The following is a 20,139-nucleotide window of genomic DNA, read 5'->3' as shown; positions in this document are numbered from 1 at the left end:
GGGGGCAGATGACGCTGCGAGCAGGAGCAGGTATACGCTGATGCCAGGCACGGATAACGCTGTGGGCAGAAGCAGGGACACGCGGACGCCGGGCACAGATGACGCTGCAGGCAGAAGCAGGGAAACGCGGACGCCGGGCACGAATGACTCTGCGGGCAGAAGCAGGGACATGCGGACGCCGGGCACGGGGGCAGATGACGCTGCGGACAGAAGCAGGTACACGCGGATGCCGGGGGCGGATGACGCTGTGGGCAGAAGCAGGGACATGCGGACGCCGGGCACGGGGGCAGATGACGCTGCGGGCAGAAGCAGGTACACTCAGACGCCGGGGGCGGATGACGCTGTGGGCAGAAGCAGGTACACGCGGATGCCGGGCACGGATGACGCTGTGGGCAGAAGCAGGGACACGCAGACACCTAGTATGGGGGCGGATGATGCTGCGGCCAAGAGCAGGTACACGTGGACGCTGGCCGGGCACAGTGGCAGATGACGCTGTGGCCAAAAGCAGGTACACGCGGGCGCCGGGCACGGGGGCGGATGACGCTGCGGCCAGAAGCAGGTACACACGGACCCCGGGCACGGGGGCGGATGACGCTGCGGATAGAAGCAGGTACACGCAGACGTCGGGTATGGGGGCGGATGACGCTGCGGCCAAGAGCAGGTATATGAAGACGCCGGCCGGGCAGGGGGGCGGATGCCGCTGCGGCCAGAAGCAGGTACACGCAGACACCTAGTATGGGGGCGGACGATGCTGCGGCCAAGAGCAGGTACACGTGGACGCTGGCCGGGCACAGTGGCAGATGACGCTGCGGCCAAAAGCAGGTACACGCGGGCGCCGGGCACGGGGGCGGATGACGCTGCGGCCAGAAGCAGGTACACACGGACCCCGACCACGGGGGCGGATGACGATGCGGACAGAAGCAGGTACACGCAGACGTCGGGTATGGGGCCGGATGACGCTGCGGCCAAGAGCAGGTATACGAAGACGCCGGCCGGGCACGGGGGCGGATGCCGCTGCGGCCAGAAGCAGGTACATGCTGAGGCAGGGCACGGGGACGGATGACGCTGCGGACAGAAGCAGGTACACGCAGACGCCGGGCACGGGGGCGGATGACGCTGCAAGCAGAAGCAGGTATACGCTGACGCCAGGCACGGATAACGCTGTGGGCAGAAGCAGGGACATGCGGACGCCGGGCACAGATGACGCTGCAGGCAGAAGCAGGGAAACGCGGACGCCGGGCACGGATGACTCTGCGGGCAGAAGCAGGGACATGCGGACGCCGGGCACGGGGGCAGATGACGCTGCAGGCAGAAGCAGTTACATGCGGATGCCAGGCACGGGGGCAGATGACGCTGCGGACAGAAGCAGGTACACGCGGACGCCGGATGACGCTGTGGGCAGAAGCAGGGACATGCGGACGCCGGGCACGGGGGCAGATGACGCTGCGGGCAGAAGCAGGTACACGCGGACGCCGGGGGCGGATGACGCTGTGGGCAGAAGCAGGTACACGCAGACGCCGGGTACGGATGACGCTGTGGGCAGAAGCAGGGACACGTGGACGCGAGACACGGATGACGCTGCGGGCAGAAGCAGGGACACGTGGACACGAGACACGGATGACGCTGCGGGCAGAAGAAGGGACACGCGGATGTCGGGCACAGGGGCGGATGACACTGCGGGCAGAAGCAGGTACATGCGGACACTGGCCGGGCACAGGGGCGGATGATACTGCGGGCAAAAGCAGGTACACGCGGACACGGGGACGGATGACGCTGCGGGCAGAAGCAGGCACACGCGGATGCCGGGGGCGGATGACGCTGTGGGCAGAAGCAGGGACATGCGGACGCCGGGCACGGGGGCAGATGACGCTGCGGGCAGAAGCAGGGACACGCGGACGCTGTGCACGGCGGTGGATGACGCTGCGGGCATAAGCAGGGACACGCGGCTGCCGGGCACCGCGGTGGATGACGCTGCGGGCAGAAGCAGGGACACGCGGCCGCCGGGCACGGCGGTGGATGACGCTGCGGACAGAAGCAGGGACACGCGGACGCCAGGCACGGGGGAGGTTGATGCTGCGGGCAGAAGCAGGTACACACGGACGCCGGCCGGACATGGGGATGGATGACGCTGCGGGCAGAAGCAGGTACACACGGACGCCAGCCGGGCACAGGGGCGGATGATGCTGCGGGCAGAAGCAGGTACACGCTGACGCTTGGCATGGGAGGGATGATGCTGCAGGCAGAAGCAGGTACACGCGGACGCCGGGCAGGGGGTGCGGATGCCGCTGCGGACAGAAGCAGGTACACGCAGACACCTAGTATGGGGGCGGATTATGCTGCGGCCAAGAGCAGGTACACGTGGACGCTGGCCGGGCACAGTGGCAGATGACGCTGCGGCCAAAAGCAGGTACACGCGGGCGCCGGGCACGGGGGCGGATGACGCTGTGGCCAGAAGCAGGTACACACGGCCCCCGGGCACGGGGGGGGATGACGCTGCGGACAGAAGCAGGTACACACAGACGTCGGGTATGGGGGCGGATGACGCTGCGGCCAAGAGCAGGTATACGAAGACGCCGGCCGGGCACGGGGGAGGATGCCGCTGCGGCCAGAAGCAGGTACACGCACACGAGGGGCACGGGGGCAGATGACGCTGCGAGCAGGAGCAGGTATACGCTGATGCCAGGCACGGATAACGCTGTGGGCAGAAGCAGGGACACGCGGACGCCGGGCACAGATGACGCTGCAGGCAGAAGCAGGGAAACGCGGACGCCGGGCACGAATGACTCTGCGGGCAGAAGCAGGGACATGCGGACGCCGGGCACGGGGGCAGATGACGCTGCGGACAGAAGCAGGTACACGCGGATGCCGGGGGCGGATGACGCTGTGGGCAGAAGCAGGGACATGCGGACGCCGGGCACGGGGGCAGATGACGCTGCGGGCAGAAGCAGGTACACTCAGACGCCGGGGGCGGATGACGCTGTGGGCAGAAGCAGGTACACGCGGATGCCGGGCACGGATGACGCTGTGGGCAGAAGCAGGGACACGCAGACACCTAGTATGGGGGCGGATGATGCTGCGGCCAAGAGCAGGTACACGTGGACGCTGGCCGGGCACAGTGGCAGATGACGCTGTGGCCAAAAGCAGGTACACGCGGGCGCCGGGCACGGGGGCGGATGACGCTGCGGCCAGAAGCAGGTACACACGGACCCCGGGCACGGGGGCGGATGACGCTGCGGATAGAAGCAGGTACACGCAGACGTCGGGTATGGGGGCGGATGACGCTGCGGCCAAGAGCAGGTATATGAAGACGCCGGCCGGGCAGGGGGGCGGATGCCGCTGCGGCCAGAAGCAGGTACACGCAGACACCTAGTATGGGGGCGGACGATGCTGCGGCCAAGAGCAGGTACACGTGGACGCTGGCCGGGCACAGTGGCAGATGACGCTGCGGCCAAAAGCAGGTACACGCGGGCGCCGGGCACGGGGGCGGATGACGCTGCGGCCAGAAGCAGGTACACACGGACCCCGACCACGGGGGCGGATGACGATGCGGACAGAAGCAGGTACACGCAGACGTCGGGTATGGGGCCGGATGACGCTGCGGCCAAGAGCAGGTATACGAAGACGCCGGCCGGGCACGGGGGCGGATGCCGCTGCGGCCAGAAGCAGGTACATGCTGAGGCAGGGCACGGGGACGGATGACGCTGCGGACAGAAGCAGGTACACGCAGACGCCGGGCACGGGGGCGGATGACGCTGCAAGCAGAAGCAGGTATACGCTGACGCCAGGCACGGATAACGCTGTGGGCAGAAGCAGGGACATGCGGACGCCGGGCACAGATGACGCTGCAGGCAGAAGCAGGGAAACGCGGACGCCGGGCACGGATGACTCTGCGGGCAGAAGCAGGGACATGCGGACGCCGGGCACGGGGGCAGATGACGCTGCAGGCAGAAGCAGTTACATGCGGATGCCAGGCACGGGGGCAGATGACGCTGCGGACAGAAGCAGGTACACGCGGACGCCGGATGACGCTGTGGGCAGAAGCAGGGACATGCGGACGCCGGGCACGGGGGCAGATGACGCTGCGGGCAGAAGCAGGTACACGCGGACGCCGGGGGCGGATGACGCTGTGGGCAGAAGCAGGTACACGCAGACGCCGGGTACGGATGACACTGTGGGCAGAAGCAGGGACACGTGGACGCGAGACACGGATGACGCTGCGGGCAGAAGCAGGGACACGTGGACACGAGACACGGATGACGCTGCGGGCAGAAGAAGGGACACGCGGATGTCGGGCACAGGGGCGGATGACACTGCGGGCAGAAGCAGGTACATGCAGATGCCCGGCATGGGGGCGGATTACGCTGTGGGCAGAAGCAGGTACATGCGGACACTGGCCGGGCACAGGGGCGGATGATACTGCGGGCAAAAGCAGGTACACGCGGACACGGGGACGGATGACGCTGCGGGCAGAAGCAGGCACACCCAGACGCCGGGCAAGGGTGCGGATGACGCTGCGGGCAGAAGCAGGTATACGTAGACGCCGGCCAGGCACGGGGGTGGATGACACTGCGGGCAGAAGCAGGTACACGCGGGCGTCGGCAGGGCACGGGGGCGGATGACGCTGCGGGCTCTAGCATGCAGTAGCCGACCCAGTCGTGTGCAGCTGCCCTTAGTGGTAAAAGCCACATGACCTTCACATCTGCATAAGGGGCCCCGTCACACCACACCCCGGGAGAGGGGGTCACACGCAGAAGAGAGAGGGGGGGGGGACCAGACACACCCCGTGCAGAAGAGAGCCCTCCACAGAAGAGCACTTACCTCACCAGTTGCAGCTGCCCACCACAGCCGGCTCCCCTCCTCAGTGCTGGCTGCGCGCGGACACTGCAGGGGCGGGGCTTCTCCTCAGCGCGTGGTGAGCTCTGACGGCTGGTTCCCGGCGAAACTATCAACCCTATGCCCCGCCCACCACTTCAGGTGTAAAGCATGCCGTGGCGGGGGGAATGTTGTGGAGAGAAGAGCGCCGCAGCGTGCACCACGTGACCTCGGGGTCTGACAGTACTGAGGTGGAGGACAGGCGGCTCCTCCTGCTGTCAGTGACACTCCGCGGGGTGTGAAGCACTGCGGCTGCCATTGCTGGTCTTACTGTATTGGAAGCCAGATTACTTCTTCCCTCATTATTGCTCATTGCCCACTATGTCTGAAGAGCCTGTCTGGGTCAGTGCTGCAGGGGTCGCTATTCCTAGGGGGGCCTGTGTGTGTGTGTGTTCCCTATATGGTACTTTTATTAAGGGAACAAAAGTTCAGGTTCCTGTGTACTGTGGCTCTTGCATATGGTGCTTTGTCCCACCCATACTGGCTATTATAGAGTGCTGCTGGTGAAACCCCTTTTGTTGCTACGTCTAGGTTGTTTGACTGACCTTTCTCTCCCCTCAGCAGGCAGAAGAAATTAAGAAATTGGAGCCAAGTCTATAGTGGGCTCACCGCCTTGTGCATTCATATAAAACATTTATTTAGCGTACACAGTTTTGTGACAAATTTGTTAATTTCTTGTTGTTAATTAACATTCCGCAGTAAGGAGTGTTTAGAAATAAATGTATGGTATGTGGTTTTTCAATATCCAGATTGTGAAATGTATTTTTTTCTCGTGTCTCCATGACTGCCCTAAGGGGATTTTCACATAGGGATGGAAATGCTGCAGGATTTCTGTATCGACAATCCAAAGCATTTACACAAGCAATGAATAACACAATACATTTAGTTTTCCATTGAGTGCATCCAGCCAATGTGGTTATGTGTCTTTTAGGCTCATTCAAACTTCTTAACAGTGAAGGTTTTCATCTCGGCTCTGAATTCACTCCCCGATCAGCCTGACGTTAAAGCCGTTCTGAAGCGGCTCTGTGACCTGTATGCTTTACATGGAATATTCACAAGTGCTGGTGACTTCTTACAACATGGGTACCTATCAGGGAAACAGCTGGACGTGATCACTACAGCTTACCTGGGCCTCCTGGCTGAGCTCCGGTGAGTAACCACAAGGTTTGGTGCAGGTTGGCACCTGAAGTGCAGTGACTAGAGTTGCATCCTATTGATATTAATAGACTGAAATCAGGAGAATTTTCAAAACTTTACTCTAAAGCGTTTCCTTCTATTTGTAGGAAAGATGCAGTACTTCTGGTTGATGCTTTTGATTTCACAGATGAACAGTTGTTATCGGCCCTTGGGATGTATGATGGGAATGTGTATCATAGCCTGCTGGAATGGGCTCAGAAAAACCCTGAGAACAAGAAGGTGAGATCTGAGTGAGATGAACATTCACATTCCACACCTAGTTTCTTTTAAAGAGGTTGTACCAGAATCACATGTTATCCCCTGCCCACATGATGGGGAATAACCTGCTGATTGGGGTCGTGTGTCCACCGTCCTCCTCACTGTGGGCTTACTACACCCACTGCAGCGAGGAGGAGACTGAATGCCATGATGGTCGTACAAGCATGCTGCCACTCCATTGATTTTCAATGGTACTGCAGGAGATAGCCGAGCAATAAGTACTAGGGTATTTCTGTCAGCTGCATTGAAATGAATGGAGCGGCGGCTGTGTACTCGGGTGGCCCATAGAGATATGGCAAATAATAAAGTGGCAGCTATACAGCAAGACAACTTCCCAATCTGTTACATCTGCTAATATTAATGTTGGGGTAAAGTTTTAGCTTTAAATTCCAACTGCAAGATGATGCTCAAAACTGATGTATATTATGAGAAATAGCGCTTATGCGCCAGATTTCCAGTCACACGAGCTACAGCATTTATACTAACAAATTTGCTTTTGCAAAAGATCTAGTATACTTTAAAACATTAACAGTGGCATTTGTCCTGACAGTCTACACATTTGTACTGTTCCTCCAAAAATACCTCAAAATGTATGAAAATAATCAAAATTACAACACAAATCCTTGTCAGTCAGCGCCTAAGGACTGGACAGCAGACTTCTTAGTAATCTGTGTTGGAACAACCTTGTGATTTGCTTCCACAACTTAAGGAAATGGTTGTTTTTCTTCTTCGTCGTTAGTAAAAAGTCTGAAAATTCATGGTCTTTGAGCACAACCTTGCCGTAGACATAAGAACCTGAAATTGCCCCAAATAAAGGTTTGTTAAAAAGAAAACAATTAGAGGGTGTCTTGCTTTGTAGCTGAGTTTTGAGTTTTTTGGGCCACCCTACTGTGCATGCTTGGCCAGCGCTCCATTCATTCTGACGTCACGGTCGGGCATGAAGTGATCCCTCAGTGACAGGTATAGGGGGACTTAGGACCCCGATTCTCGAGATCGGTGAGGGTCTCAGCGGCAAGACTCCCATTGATCAGCAAGTTATGCCCTGTCCTGTGGATAAGAAATAAGTTGTAATCCTCAGGCCAGTGTTAAAGGGGTTGTATATGTAGGGGGATGGTGCTAAGCACTATCCACATTTAAGTTTTTTGGCATGTGCCATCATTTCCTGTTAAAATGAGAACAGCATCTAAGAGTATGGCACACTGGCATTCACCCTGTGGCTTTGCTGTTTGCAAAAAATCTTGTAGCTCTACCATCCTGACTTTTAGGTGTTAAAAGATGTTCAAAAATGTTTTTGTTGCATTTTATGGCTAAAGTAGATAAAAAAAAAATATTGGGGTGTTGATAATATACCTGTTTTAATTTTCTTACAGGCAAATCCAGTATTTCAGACTTACCTGAAGCCATACCTGCAAAGCAATTCATCGAAATTATGAAGAAGACCCACCTAGAAGATGCAGAGTTTCCCATGTTTTTGTCATATCTGTGTCACTGCCCAGGGATGCTTTTTAGTGTTTTACACTGACATGCCGAAAGTCATGGGATAGTAGTATGTAAATTGATTATGAAGTGGCATTATCTGAGATGACGGCTTGGGATCACCCCCATCTGTATAAATTGTTAGGTGTTATCTTGTGAGACTGAACGCTGGCCAATGTGCTCATGGTGAGGCGACTTTTTGAGTACAAGTGACATATGATAGTGGGTTCCGGAGGATGGGACATTCAATTTCCGAAGTTGTATGGGCAGTTAACATTTCTCAATCCACAGTATCATGTGAAAACCTAATTGCTGTCTACTGTGGGTGTAATTTTTTCAAAGTGGAAACTAGTGCTTAATGATCAAGACTGGTGGCATCTTGCTACAATTGTCTCTGCATAAATCAAATCCACATTCATTGCTGGAGGTCCCGCAGACATATCCCACAGGTCAGTGCTGTGTTCTTTAGCTACTGTGGTATATGGGAGCAGAAGACCCACCACATCACCTCTGCCAGACGGCTCAACATTTCTCCAAATGTCTTTTATCTACTTGTGGAATCGAGTTGCTGCACTTTGCTGGGCTAGAAACAGCCCTACATAATATTAGTTCCTGTCCCAAGACTTTTGATGTCAGTATATGTCATTGTACAAATCTCCAGAAATATGTGGTAGAGGGAAAGTATGCCAAAGGCCTCAACTCGGTCATCAGTCAATGTTTAGAAGTAAAGAAGTAATTTATATGAAATGTAAATCTAAACTTGTACAACAAATAAAGATATTGTCTATTTCTGAAATGTAGATAATAAAATGGACCTAATTTCCAAACCTCGCAATGGATCTTGGGGGAGATTTATCTAGAAATGTTGCAAATAAAAAGTAAAGTGGTTACTTTGGGTAAACTCTCAAATCAGCTTGCTTCTATGATTTAGTAGAGGTTATCTAAAAAAAATGAAAGATGATGAAAACACATTAAAAAAAGTTAAATGAACCCATCAAGTTCAGCAGGATTAGCTTACTAGTCAATGTGTACAGTAATGTCCAACTCTTCCCAATATTCACTGTCACTCAAAGAAGGATGGGGAACATTTTTTTCAATGGTGATACGTCCAAGGAAGATACATACATGCTTAACTTGGGTGGGGGAGTCAGGGTTGATAGGTGTTGACTGAGCTGACAGCTATTTAAGGTATGTGAGTAGCTTTAGGGACAGAATTGCCAGAGACCCAGAGAACAGGAAGACTTGTGTCTTAAAACCACCCTCATTGTGGCAAATATCACACCTGTTCCAACAGCTCCATGTGCAAAAGGAAAATAGAAGCATATTGTGTAAGGCCAACAGACATCTGTCCATCATCGTAAGCTTATTCCCCCCCCCCCAATGTTGATCCAGAGGAAGGCAAAAAAGAACCCAATGAGGTAGAAGCCAATTTTGCTCATTTAAGGGGGAAAAAATTCCGTTCTGACTCCAATCTGGAAAATGGAATAATTCCTTGGATCACCGACCCTTCTGAAGAAATTGAGTGAAAATCCAAATACATGCTATAATAATGTTTCCTCAAGGTCTATTATGATCTTATGTTGGGTACATTATACGAAAGGAGAAATAAGATAACTATTAATACATATTACAATTAACCCTTCCTGCAACAGGGCTGTACACTAGAGATGAGCGAGCACCAAAAGTCGAGCTTTCCGCGATGTTCGAGAGTTCGTTTCGAGTAACGAACCCCATTGAAGTCAATGGGCGACTCGAGCATTTTTGTATATCGCCGATGCTCGCTAAGGTTTTCATTTGTGCAAATCTTCAAAACCTACGAAAGTGATGGAAACGACACGGATAGGGCAGGCGAGGGGCAACATGCAGGGCTGCATCTCAGGTTCCCAGGTCTCACTATTAAGCCACAATAGCGGCAAGAGTGCCCCCCCCCCTAACAATGTTTACTTTGGACAAACCCTCAGTAGCAAGGCACACCTTTGCTAAGCACCATACTACCTCCAACCAAGCACAATCACTGCCTGCGGGACACACCGCTGCCTCTTCTCCTGGGTTACATGCTGCCCAACCCCCCGGCATGACCCTGCGTACGCAGCGCACACAAAAGTGCCCCTGCGCAACCATCAGCTGCCCTCATAGCCACACCACCCTCATGTCTATTTATAAGTGCATCTACCATGAGGAGGACCTGGAGGCACACACTGCAGAGGGTTGGTAGGGCCAGGCAGCGACTCTCTTTAAAAGGAAGGGGAAGGGGGGGCGATAGCCCACAATGCTGTAGAGAATCAATGAGAAATTGATGTTCGATCTTCATTCCAATCCTGTGCCACCTCCGTCAGGAGCTGCAAACGTGGGCATAAAGGGAACTCAGCTGCCAGCCCAGCACTTCTACACATCTCCACAATGCAGCAATACTTGGTGTGGAAAGTATGTGAACGGGCCCTTGGACAGCCTCTGTCACAGCAAACACCTTGTGCGGCCCAAGGTGCTGCGAGTGACATAGCAATGGGGACTCCATCTATCCACACACGACTCATTCTGTTTGGGTGTCGGATAACTCATCGACAACGCAAGGGGTAAACCATCTGCACTCTGCACCCTACCCAAGTCTGTCAGTGTTTTGGGGACAGACAGGTAAAACACCTCAATGGCAAGTCTGTGTGCACCCACAGCATGGGTGGCTAGCAGGAACCCACAGACGGTACAGAAAGAAATCCCATTGCAGTGCCCTGGATAGCTGAGATGACGTGAGAGCAAATAGATGTGGGCCGCAGCCAACACTCCATGCCCTTGACATTCAATTTTTTTTTTAAAGTGTCTGGCAGGTACAACTGCGCTGTGGCAAGTCTGTGGGCACCCACAGCATGGGTGGCTAGCAGGAACCCACAGACGGCACAGAAAGAAATCCCATTGCAGTGCCCCGGATTGCTGAGGTGACATGAGAGGAAATACATGTTGGCCGCGGCCCACACTCCATGCCCTAGTCAGTCGGGGTTTTTCTTTGGCCCAGATAGGTAGAACACTACAATGGGAAGACTTAGTGCACCCATAGTATACACAGACCCCTGTAATATTCCTGTAGCAAAGGTATAAGCTGACCCCAGTACCAGTTATGTTGCAGAAGTCTAAGGAGACCCCTGTAACATTTCTGTAGTAACAGTACAGACAGACCCCTGTAACATTTCATTAGCAGAAGCATAGGCAGACCGCAGTACCATTTTGGTAGCAGAAGTATACGCAGACCCCCCTGTAACATTTACGTGGCAGAGGTATAGGCAGACCACAGTAACATTCTTGTAGCAACAGTATAGGCAAACCACAGTAACATTCTTGTAGCAGCAGTATAGGCAGACCCCAGTATCAGTTCTGTAGCAGCAGGATAGGCAGACCCCAGTATCAGTTCTGCAGCAGCAGTAAAGGCAGAACCCAGTATCAGTTCTGTAGCAGCAGTAAAGTCAGACCCCAGTATCAGTTCTGTAGCAGCAGTATAGGCAGACCCCAGTATCAGTTTTGTAGCAGCAGTATACGCAGACCCCAGTATCAGTTCTGTAGCAACAGTATAGGCAGACCCCAGTATCAGTTCTGTAGCAGCAGTATAAGCAAACCCCAGTATCAGTTTTGTAGCAGCAGTATACGCAGACCCCAGTATCAGTTCTGTAGCAACAGTATAGGCAGACCCCAGTATCAGTTCTGTAGCAGCAGTATAGGCAAACCCCAGTATCAGTTCTGTAGCAGCAGTATAGGCAGACCCCAGTATCCGTTCTGTAGCAGCAGTATAGGCAGACCCCTGTAACATTTATGAAGCAAAAGTATAGGCACAGCCCAGTAACATTTTTGTAGCAGTAGTATACGCAGACCCCTGTAATATTTCTGTAGTAACACTATAGACAGATCCCAGTAACATTTCTGTAGCAGCAGTATACGCAGACCCCAGTATCAGTTCTGTAGCAGCTGTATAGGCAGACCCCAGTATCAATTCTGTAGCAGCAGTATAGGCAGACCCCTGTAACATTTATGTAGCAGAAGTATAGGTAGACCCCAGTAACAGTTATGTAGCAGCAGTATAGGCAGACCACAGTAACATTTTTGTAGCAGAAGTATACGCAGACCCCTGTAACATTTCTGTAGTAACACTATAGACAGATCCCAGTAACATTTTTGTAGCAGAAGTATACGCAAACCCCTGTAACATTTCTGTAGTAACACTATAGACAGATCCCAGTAACATCCTTGTGGCAGAAGTATACGCAGACCCATGTAACATTTCTGTAGTAAAACTATAGACAGATCCAGTAACATTTTTGTAGCAGAAGTATACACAGACCCCTGTAACATTTCTGTAGTAACACTATAGACAGACCCCAGTATCAGTTCTGTAGCAGCAGTATAGGCAGACCCCAGTATCAGTTCTGTAGCAGCAGTATAGGCAGACCCCAGTATCAATTCTGTAGCAGCAGTATAGGCGTACCCCTGTAACATTTATGTAGCAGAAGTATAGGTAGACCCAGTAACATTTTTGTAGCAGAAGTATACGCAGACCCCTGTAACATTTCTGTAGTAACACTAAGACAGATCCAGTAACATTTTTGTAGCAGAAGTATACGCAGACCCCTGTAACATTTCTGTAGTAACACTATAGACAGATCCAGTAACATTTTTGTAGCAGAAGTATACACAGACCCCTGTAACATTTCTGTCGTAACACTATAGACAGATCCCAGTAACATTTCTGTAGCAGCAGTATAGGCAGACCCCAGTATCAGTTCTGTAGCAGCTGTATAGGCAGACCCCAGTATCAATTCTGTAGCAGCAGTATAGGCAGACCCATGTAACATTTATGTAGCAGAAGTATAGGTAGACCCCAGTAACAGTTATGTAGCAGCAGTATAGGCAGACCCCAGTAACATTTTTGTAGCAGAAGTATAGGCAGACCCCTGTAACATTTCTGTAGTAACACTATAGACAGATCCCAGTAACATTTTTGTAGCAGAAGTAGATGCAAACCCCTGTAACATTTCTGTAGTAACACTATAGACAGATCCCAGTAACATTTTTGTAGCAGAAGTATACACAGACCCCTGTAACATTTCTGTAGTAACACTATAGACAGATCCCAGTAACATTTCTGTAGCAGCAGTATAGGCAGATCCCAGTAACATTTCTGTAGCAGAAGTATACGCACACCCCAGTAACATCCTTGTGGCAGCAGTATAGGAAGACCCCAGTAACATCCTTGTGGCAGCAGCATAGGCAGACCCCAGTAACATCCTTGTGGCAGCAGTATAGGAAGACCCCTGTAAGATGTACGTGGCAAAAGTATAGGCAGACCCCTGTAACATTCAAGTGGCAGCAGTATAGACAGACCCCTGTAACTTTCTTGTAGCAGAAGTATAGGCAGGCAGGCAGACCACAGTAAAACTTCTGTAGTAATAGTATAGCCCAACCTCTGAAACATTGGGATACCATGAGCTTAGGCGATGGCCGGAAAAGTTACTTGGATAAGAGTGTAGGCGTGGGCACCAAAAATTAGTGTACCAAGAGTACAAGTGTACCTCTAAAAAATTTATCAACCGAGAGGGCAGGTGAAACCCAAAAACATTTATTGAAAGATGCAGCTCACTGTTGCTTAATTTATAACAGCCTGGAGGCAGCCCTGTTGAAAAAATTGGTTCATGTTACAGTCTAAATACTTTTGAAACTTAGAGAAAATGTAAAAAGATTGGTAGATGTAGATGAGCCTTTTGGACCGCAGAAAAATTGGCTATTCAGCGGGCTGACCTGTTGTTTGAGGAGGAGGATTTGCAGGAGGAGTAGTAATGTCAGAGACAGATTGACAAAGATAAATGCCCCGTTTTCCCTGTGATAGAGAAGAGTGCTTTTATCTGCGGTTGCAGCGAAAATAATCTTTAGGTTTCGCTGCTCTCCGCCGGTGGAGAAGAGAAGTCTGGGGAAATCAGGGCTTTGTTCATCTTTATGAGTGTAAGCATGTCGGCACTGTCAGTTGACAGGTGGGTACGCTTATCCGTGATGATTCCCCCAGCTGCACTAAACACCCTCTCTGACCAGATGCTAGCAGCAGGGCAAGCCAGCACCTCCAGGGCATATAGCGCTAGTTCGTGCCACGTGTCCAGCTTTGACACCCAGTAGTTGTATGGAGCAGAGGCATCACGGAGGACGGTGGTACGATCGGCTACGTACTCCCTCGCCATCTTTTTACGGTGCTCCCCCTGACTCAACCTTGACTGGGAAGGGGTGGCGCAGTCTTGCTGGGGAGCCATAAAGCTAGCAAAGGCCTTGGAGAGTGTTCCCCTGCCTGCGCTGAACATGCTGCCTGATCGCCGCGCCTCCCCTGCTATTTGGCCCTCGGAACTGCGCCTTCTGCCGCTAGCGCTGTCAGATGGGAAGTTTACCATCAGTTTGTCCACCAGGGCCCTGTGGTATTGCATAGTTCTCAAACCCCTTTCCTCTGCGGGAATGAGAGTGGAAAGGTTCTCCTTATACCGTGGGTCGAGAAGGGTGTACACCCAGTAATCCGTAGTGGCCAGAATGCATCTAACGCGATGGTCACGAGAAAGGCATTCTAACATGAAGTCAGCCATGTGTGCCAGGGTACCTGTACGCAACACAACTCTGTCCTCACTAGGAAGATCACTTTCAGGATCCTCCTCCTCCTTCACAGGCCATACACGCTGAACAGATGAGAGGCAAGCAGCATGGGTACCCTCTGCAGTGGGCCCACCTGTCTCTTCCCCCTCCTCCTCCAAAACACGCTGAGATATAGACATGAGGGTGCTCTGACTATCCAGTGACATACTGTCTTCCCCCGTCTCCTGTCCCGACTGCCAAGCATCAGCCTTTATGCTTTGCAGTGAACTTGTCAACAGGCATAGCAGAGGAATGGTGACGCTAATGATTGCAGCATCGCCGTGTTCTGGATTATGATTTCTCCAGCAGGCTTTGGGGTATTTTGCCGCTTCCGAATTATATCGTGTGCACACATCGTCGACCAGAATCAGACACAAATGCTGGTCTAAAACTGGGAGAGTCTCTACAATGTGTAGAGGCTCAAGCCTTTTATTATAACACATGACAACCGCCCTTTATGGGCGTGCAACAGATTACATCAGTAACATATAAGATTCTCATTTGTCGGATCATATAGAATCTCCCACCTCTCTGCCCACCCTCTTCCAAGTGCTGATGTAGTATGGACTTTTGTCCTAGCTGAAGTCAGCTCCGTGTAGTGATGAATCATTGTTTAACTAGCTTCAGGAAGGGGAGTGGAAGGGGGCCTAGGTAAACACTCAGTATTGAACACAGATCTACACAACACTATGGCCCTTAACTCTTAGAGGCTTCTTGTGTAACTTCTATGTACTTAGCTAACATTAACATCATACATCCATTGTCTAGCAAATACCATGATTAGATTGTGTGTGTGTCCTTTAAACTCCTGAGCTAAAAGTCATTACAATAGCAAAATACATTTGGTTTATACAAATCGATAGACATTTTATAATAGCAATCATCATGTCTATCACAATCCCCCCTTAAAATGTCTATCCTCTAACTCTCTATCTGATTTTCACAGTTCTCTGCGCATGAGCCTATAACTGGAGCGCATTGAAGGTTCGTTTTAGAGTCTTCAAGGGGGTGTAGGACTTGTCCACTCCTTCTGGGGATGCATCCAGCAAACTCATGATGGGAGCGGCTTTTCCAGCATCCGTTTCACAGGTCTCTCTGACACAGGGGATAACACAGCAGACTAGAACAGAAAAGATAACCATTAGTTCACATACAACAGCGACGCCCGTCTGTGCCAGGATCCTTTACCACCCGCTCATCCATGGCGAGTGCTGGTCCCAAAAGTTAGCTCTTTTTAGTCAGTGCGGTCAGCTTCTTAATGGCAACTGCGTCTTTACCCGCGGGTCACGTGTCGTCTAGAATGTAGGTACAACAAGTCTCCCCTATCATCTTACAGACACTCCCCTTTTTAGCTAAAGTCATATCTAAGGTCATTCTATTTTGAAAAGTCATAGTCGAGGTAGGTCCTATTGGTCGACTAGTCCCTATAAGGCGACTCTAGTATAATTTATAAACCGCTGCTAATTATAATAAACATAATTAATCCAGTCAACGTTTATTTACCATAATGACCAGGAAAATGGACTCGAATCTAGTTTTAACTTGGTCTCTAATTTTTAAAACTTGTCAGGTACCCCCCTTGGCTATCCTATGATGTCAATGTATACGTGTAGATCAAAACTACCACCAGGGGTCTCTCTTCTCGCTCTAGCATAATGTTACAATACTAGTAGTGTGCACAGGTACGCACGGTGTGGGACTCCCTAATCTTCACCCACACCAATGTCCCTCCTGGAGATAGTCCTAATGGTGAACACGTCCAGGTCGCCTCACCCTGACCCTACACTACCTAGTGACAAAACTGGAAGGAACCGCCGTACCTATGCGGAAAACAAGGATAGACCAACATGACAGGATAACCACAAAACACAGACTGAGTTGGATCGAGATAAATTAACTATTGGGGGTCACCTCATTATCCTCAATGTTGTCTGACAGGATGTGGAGGAGCATAAGGGCTTTACTAAGGCACACTCCCCTGTCCAATTACCCTCCAGGCGGGTCCTCTACCTCATGTCTCCACAAAGCCAGTAAACGTCTCCTAAGGACTGGACCTGATTCTGCATCCATTCCCCTCCTATCGTACTGTAGGGGGAGCAATACCCGTTTGTGAGTTCCCCAAAAATCTCCCTCCACCCTGCCTATTTGCCTGGCAGGTGTAGTTTCCAGGGTAGTCAGTAACACTCTCTCCGGTGCAAAACACTTAAGTAGTTATAGAGTATTCCTTCTTCCACTTCTCACGGACAGTGTAATTAGCGGAAATGTTCGTGAAGAGACTAATAAACCACTCTTCAGCATCTACAGGGAGATTTGGGGGGACCATCCCCGAGTATAGTCGGGCATTACCGCACACGCAACAGTTAGACTTGTTGCTCCTGTTAGCATTGTACCTCATCAACTCCAACCAGAGATTCTGGTCAGAGTAGCCAGTCGCTACTGTCAAGGTGTCCACAAAAGGTAGGGTCGGCTATGATCATCATGTTCGTCAAGGTCTTTATCTTACGGCGGAGGGAGTTAATTATGGGCACGGGACTGAGTGAAGGCTTCCATTCGGGTGCATCTACCATACCCCTTATTTTAAACTTCCCTAAGGGATCTGTCCTCCCATACCGGTATGTCCCCAGACTATAAGTCCCTCCGTCCCCCGGGCTTGGATCTCCCATGGTTAATGTAAAAACCGCATTAAAACCAAGCAACATACTAAATTCAGCCTTCCAATACCTGCTGTCCTTATTATTCTCAAGGAGGGTTATACGACTAATTAGGGATTTCCCGCTCTTATCTTTCTTATTTAAGGCACTTCGCGGTTTATAGGACCAGTCTATTCCTGTGTTACATCCCACTAATCCCCAATAACGGCAGTCTTCTCCCCAGACGTTATCAGTGGCGCGAACATATTGTATTCCCCGGGTATATAAGTCATATAACCAGCTGGACTGAGTTAAATCTGGCCTGCGGTGGGATCTTGCGCCTAGACACGGGACCACAGTACAATAGTCGAAGGAATATGCGGCTACTTGAGCATTGAACGAGTTATACCAGAAGGTAACCATACCCTCATATTCTTCCGACTAAGGATTCCAGTTGCCACCCTCCTCTCTCACTAGCCCTAACCAGAGTAATGTCTTTGGCACAACTAAGACTGGTCTCCCGGATCTGAAGCTTTCTTACAGTATGAAGCATGGATCCATGTAAGTCTTTCGGCTAGTTTCGCAGCTGTGGCAGTAGTCAGAAGCACCTGGTAGGGGCCATCAAATCGGGGCTCCGGAGGGTGCTTCCTGGGGAACTTCTTGACGCACACTCAATCCCCAGGCTGCAAGATATGTGTCCCAGTGTCTGCCTCTGAGTCTGGAAGAGAACACCTGTGCATAGGCTTTGGTTAGTTCTTTAACAACGGAAATCACATACTCAGTCAACACATCAGATTGTAATTGTAACTACTGAGGATAGTAACAACCTAGCCTTGGGGCTAGCCCAAACAATCTCGTAGGGAGATAATGTATAATCCCCCCTGGGTTCATATCTAACACTGTATAAGGCTATTGGATGACAGTCTTTCCAAAGTGGCGTCATTTTTAAGTGTCTTACTTTTTAGCGTGCCACTACATCTCTCCACCTTTCCACTACACTAAAGGTGGTACAGTATGTAAAAGGCCTGGGATACACCCAGAGCAGACATGACATGTTACATTCACCTGCGAGGTTTATACCTCTGTCTGACTCTGAATCACTTCTGGTACCCCATATTCACAGTTTACCTTGTTCATGAGCTTCTTTGCGGCTACCTACTTGTTTGCCTTGGTAACAGGGTCAGCCTCCAACCTGCAAAGACATCAACAACAACAAGCACGTATTCATACTTCCCAACAAGTGGGAGCTGAACGTAGTCAATTTGCAATCCCTGAAATGGGTAGAGTGGTCCCGGCAAGTGTGGTGTGGCAAATTTACTTCTGCCCTGACTCACCTATGGCATAGATCATGCTAAACTGGACAAATGATGCAGCAGCGACAGAGAACCTAGAAGTCGCCCAACCTCTTTCAAGCGTCGTCGTCAGTGCTGCTTTACTAGGTGGGTCTTTCCGTCCATCAGCTGGGCCATCATGGGATACAGGAACTGTGGTGGGCAAGTGCTGTTGACTGTTCACCACACGCTGTCCTGTTTCTGCTGCTCCCATATTAGTCCATTTATTCTTTCATTCCTTGCTGTCTTGTAACTGTAAAAGTCTTTTAGCATATCAAAGTCCAAATTTTTGTCAATGTCCAAAGTTTTTACCACTGACTCATGCTGTCAGTATCTTTTCTTCTTTCTTCCACGGCTTGAGGGCCGCTGCCTTTGCTGCGCTGTCAGCGAGGGTGTCGTCTCTCGCCTCTCCAGTGTAGGAATCGGTGCGAACTCTCAACTTTGTCAGGTAGAAGCAGGGCCTCCATGCGACTCTGTACAGCTGCACCATTCTCAATTGGTTGTCCTGCTAAGGTAAAAAACTGTCTGGCCTTCCATATTGGGCCGTAATCATGAGCTATGCCAAATGCATACAAGGAGTCAGTGTAAATGGTTGCCGTCTTACCTCTCGCCACTCTGCACGCCTTAGTGATGGCCTTTAATTCCGCTTCTTGTACTGAGACATGCGGAGGCAGAACTTCTGCTTCTAGGACATCTTGTTGTGTGACCACTGCATATCCGATGTGGAGTCATCAGTCCTCACCCTGGTACCATCTGCAAAAAGCTCAACATATGCATTATCAACAGAGGTTCTGATAACTGTTTGCATACCTGCAGTTTCTTACTGTATTAGTACTAAATAATCGTGCTGATGTTCTATTTCACATGGCTCAGAATCTTGTTATCTTATTCCATTTATTTTTTTTTTTCAAACCCAATAGCTGATCTACAACACCTAGATCATCTATGACCCAGATCACCTATGCCTCCGCCCTTTTGAACCGGAATACTCAATGGAAAAAAAGAGTAATTGCGTTCAAACTAGTAAACCAAGAGGCACAAAAACAAGCACTTTGTAGGTCAAGGTGACATTGTATGCAGCGAAGTCTGAGCGAAAATCTCCTTAAAAAAAAATGTTTTTCCTTTCAGGTCGCAGTTAGCATTTTTTAACACAAGGGGGCGCAACACAAGTCAAATTTTACGTCACCCAGTGTAATAGTATTTCAGGGTATGGCCAGCGTTTAGCTTTTACTCTCCTGTCGGAATATAATTATAGCTTCAGTGTAGACTGACACTAGAATATACAAAAGACTTAAAGAAAAACTAAAGAATACGGATGAATTAACATCCTACTCTGGGCAATTCAGTCCCTCTTTCTTCACATAAAAAGTAAAATTACTTCACCAAATTGCATGAAAAAAAGTTTGCTGGGTGACTATAGGGAAATTATTTCATCTGTAGGAGCCTTCCGTAACATCATCTGTCTGAGTATCCATTGGAGAAGCGGGCAGTGGAAAACAGAGCCCCTGGGAACATGAGAGAGCGTCCCCTGTCATGTATTCCTGGTCTCTGCCCCCCATGCATCAACTCCAATCTTCCATGCACTATAAACCAGCTTAGTCATCTACTATGTCCCAAGCTGCATCTCCACAAAGGTTTGTTTCCCTGAACTTATCACACATCCAAAGTGGCCACATCTTGGAGTGTAACAAAGTCTGGTCAAACAAAACCTTACTTCAGACAATCATGATGTT

At 50.6% G+C, this 20,139-nt stretch overlaps 2 long non-coding RNA genes across 2 annotated transcripts in view; one reads left to right on the top strand and one right to left on the bottom strand.

The window, feature by feature from the left end:
• The window catches only part of LOC136593671 (uncharacterized), a 28,900-nt gene extending 24,032 nt beyond the window's left edge, over positions 1–4,868 (bottom strand). The window contains exon 1 of the long non-coding RNA XR_010788283.1: positions 4,819–4,868. This is a non-coding gene — a long non-coding RNA (uncharacterized lncRNA). The remainder of the gene's footprint in view (positions 1–4,818) is intronic.
• Positions 4,869–5,780: 912 nt separating this feature from the next.
• On the top strand, positions 5,781–8,630 carry LOC136593660 (uncharacterized). Its single transcript, XR_010788279.1, has 3 exons — positions 5,781–6,021; positions 6,156–6,288; positions 7,698–8,630. It is a non-coding gene; the product is annotated as an uncharacterized lncRNA (long non-coding RNA).
• The last annotated feature ends 11,509 nt before the right edge of the window (positions 8,631–20,139 follow it).

The sequence above is a fragment of the Eleutherodactylus coqui genome, unplaced genomic scaffold (assembly GCF_035609145.1).
Source record: "Eleutherodactylus coqui strain aEleCoq1 unplaced genomic scaffold, aEleCoq1.hap1 HAP1_SCAFFOLD_34, whole genome shotgun sequence".
NCBI classification, from domain to species: domain Eukaryota; kingdom Metazoa; phylum Chordata; class Amphibia; order Anura; family Eleutherodactylidae; genus Eleutherodactylus; species Eleutherodactylus coqui.
This window is presented reverse-complemented; position numbering and strand designations above follow the sequence as displayed.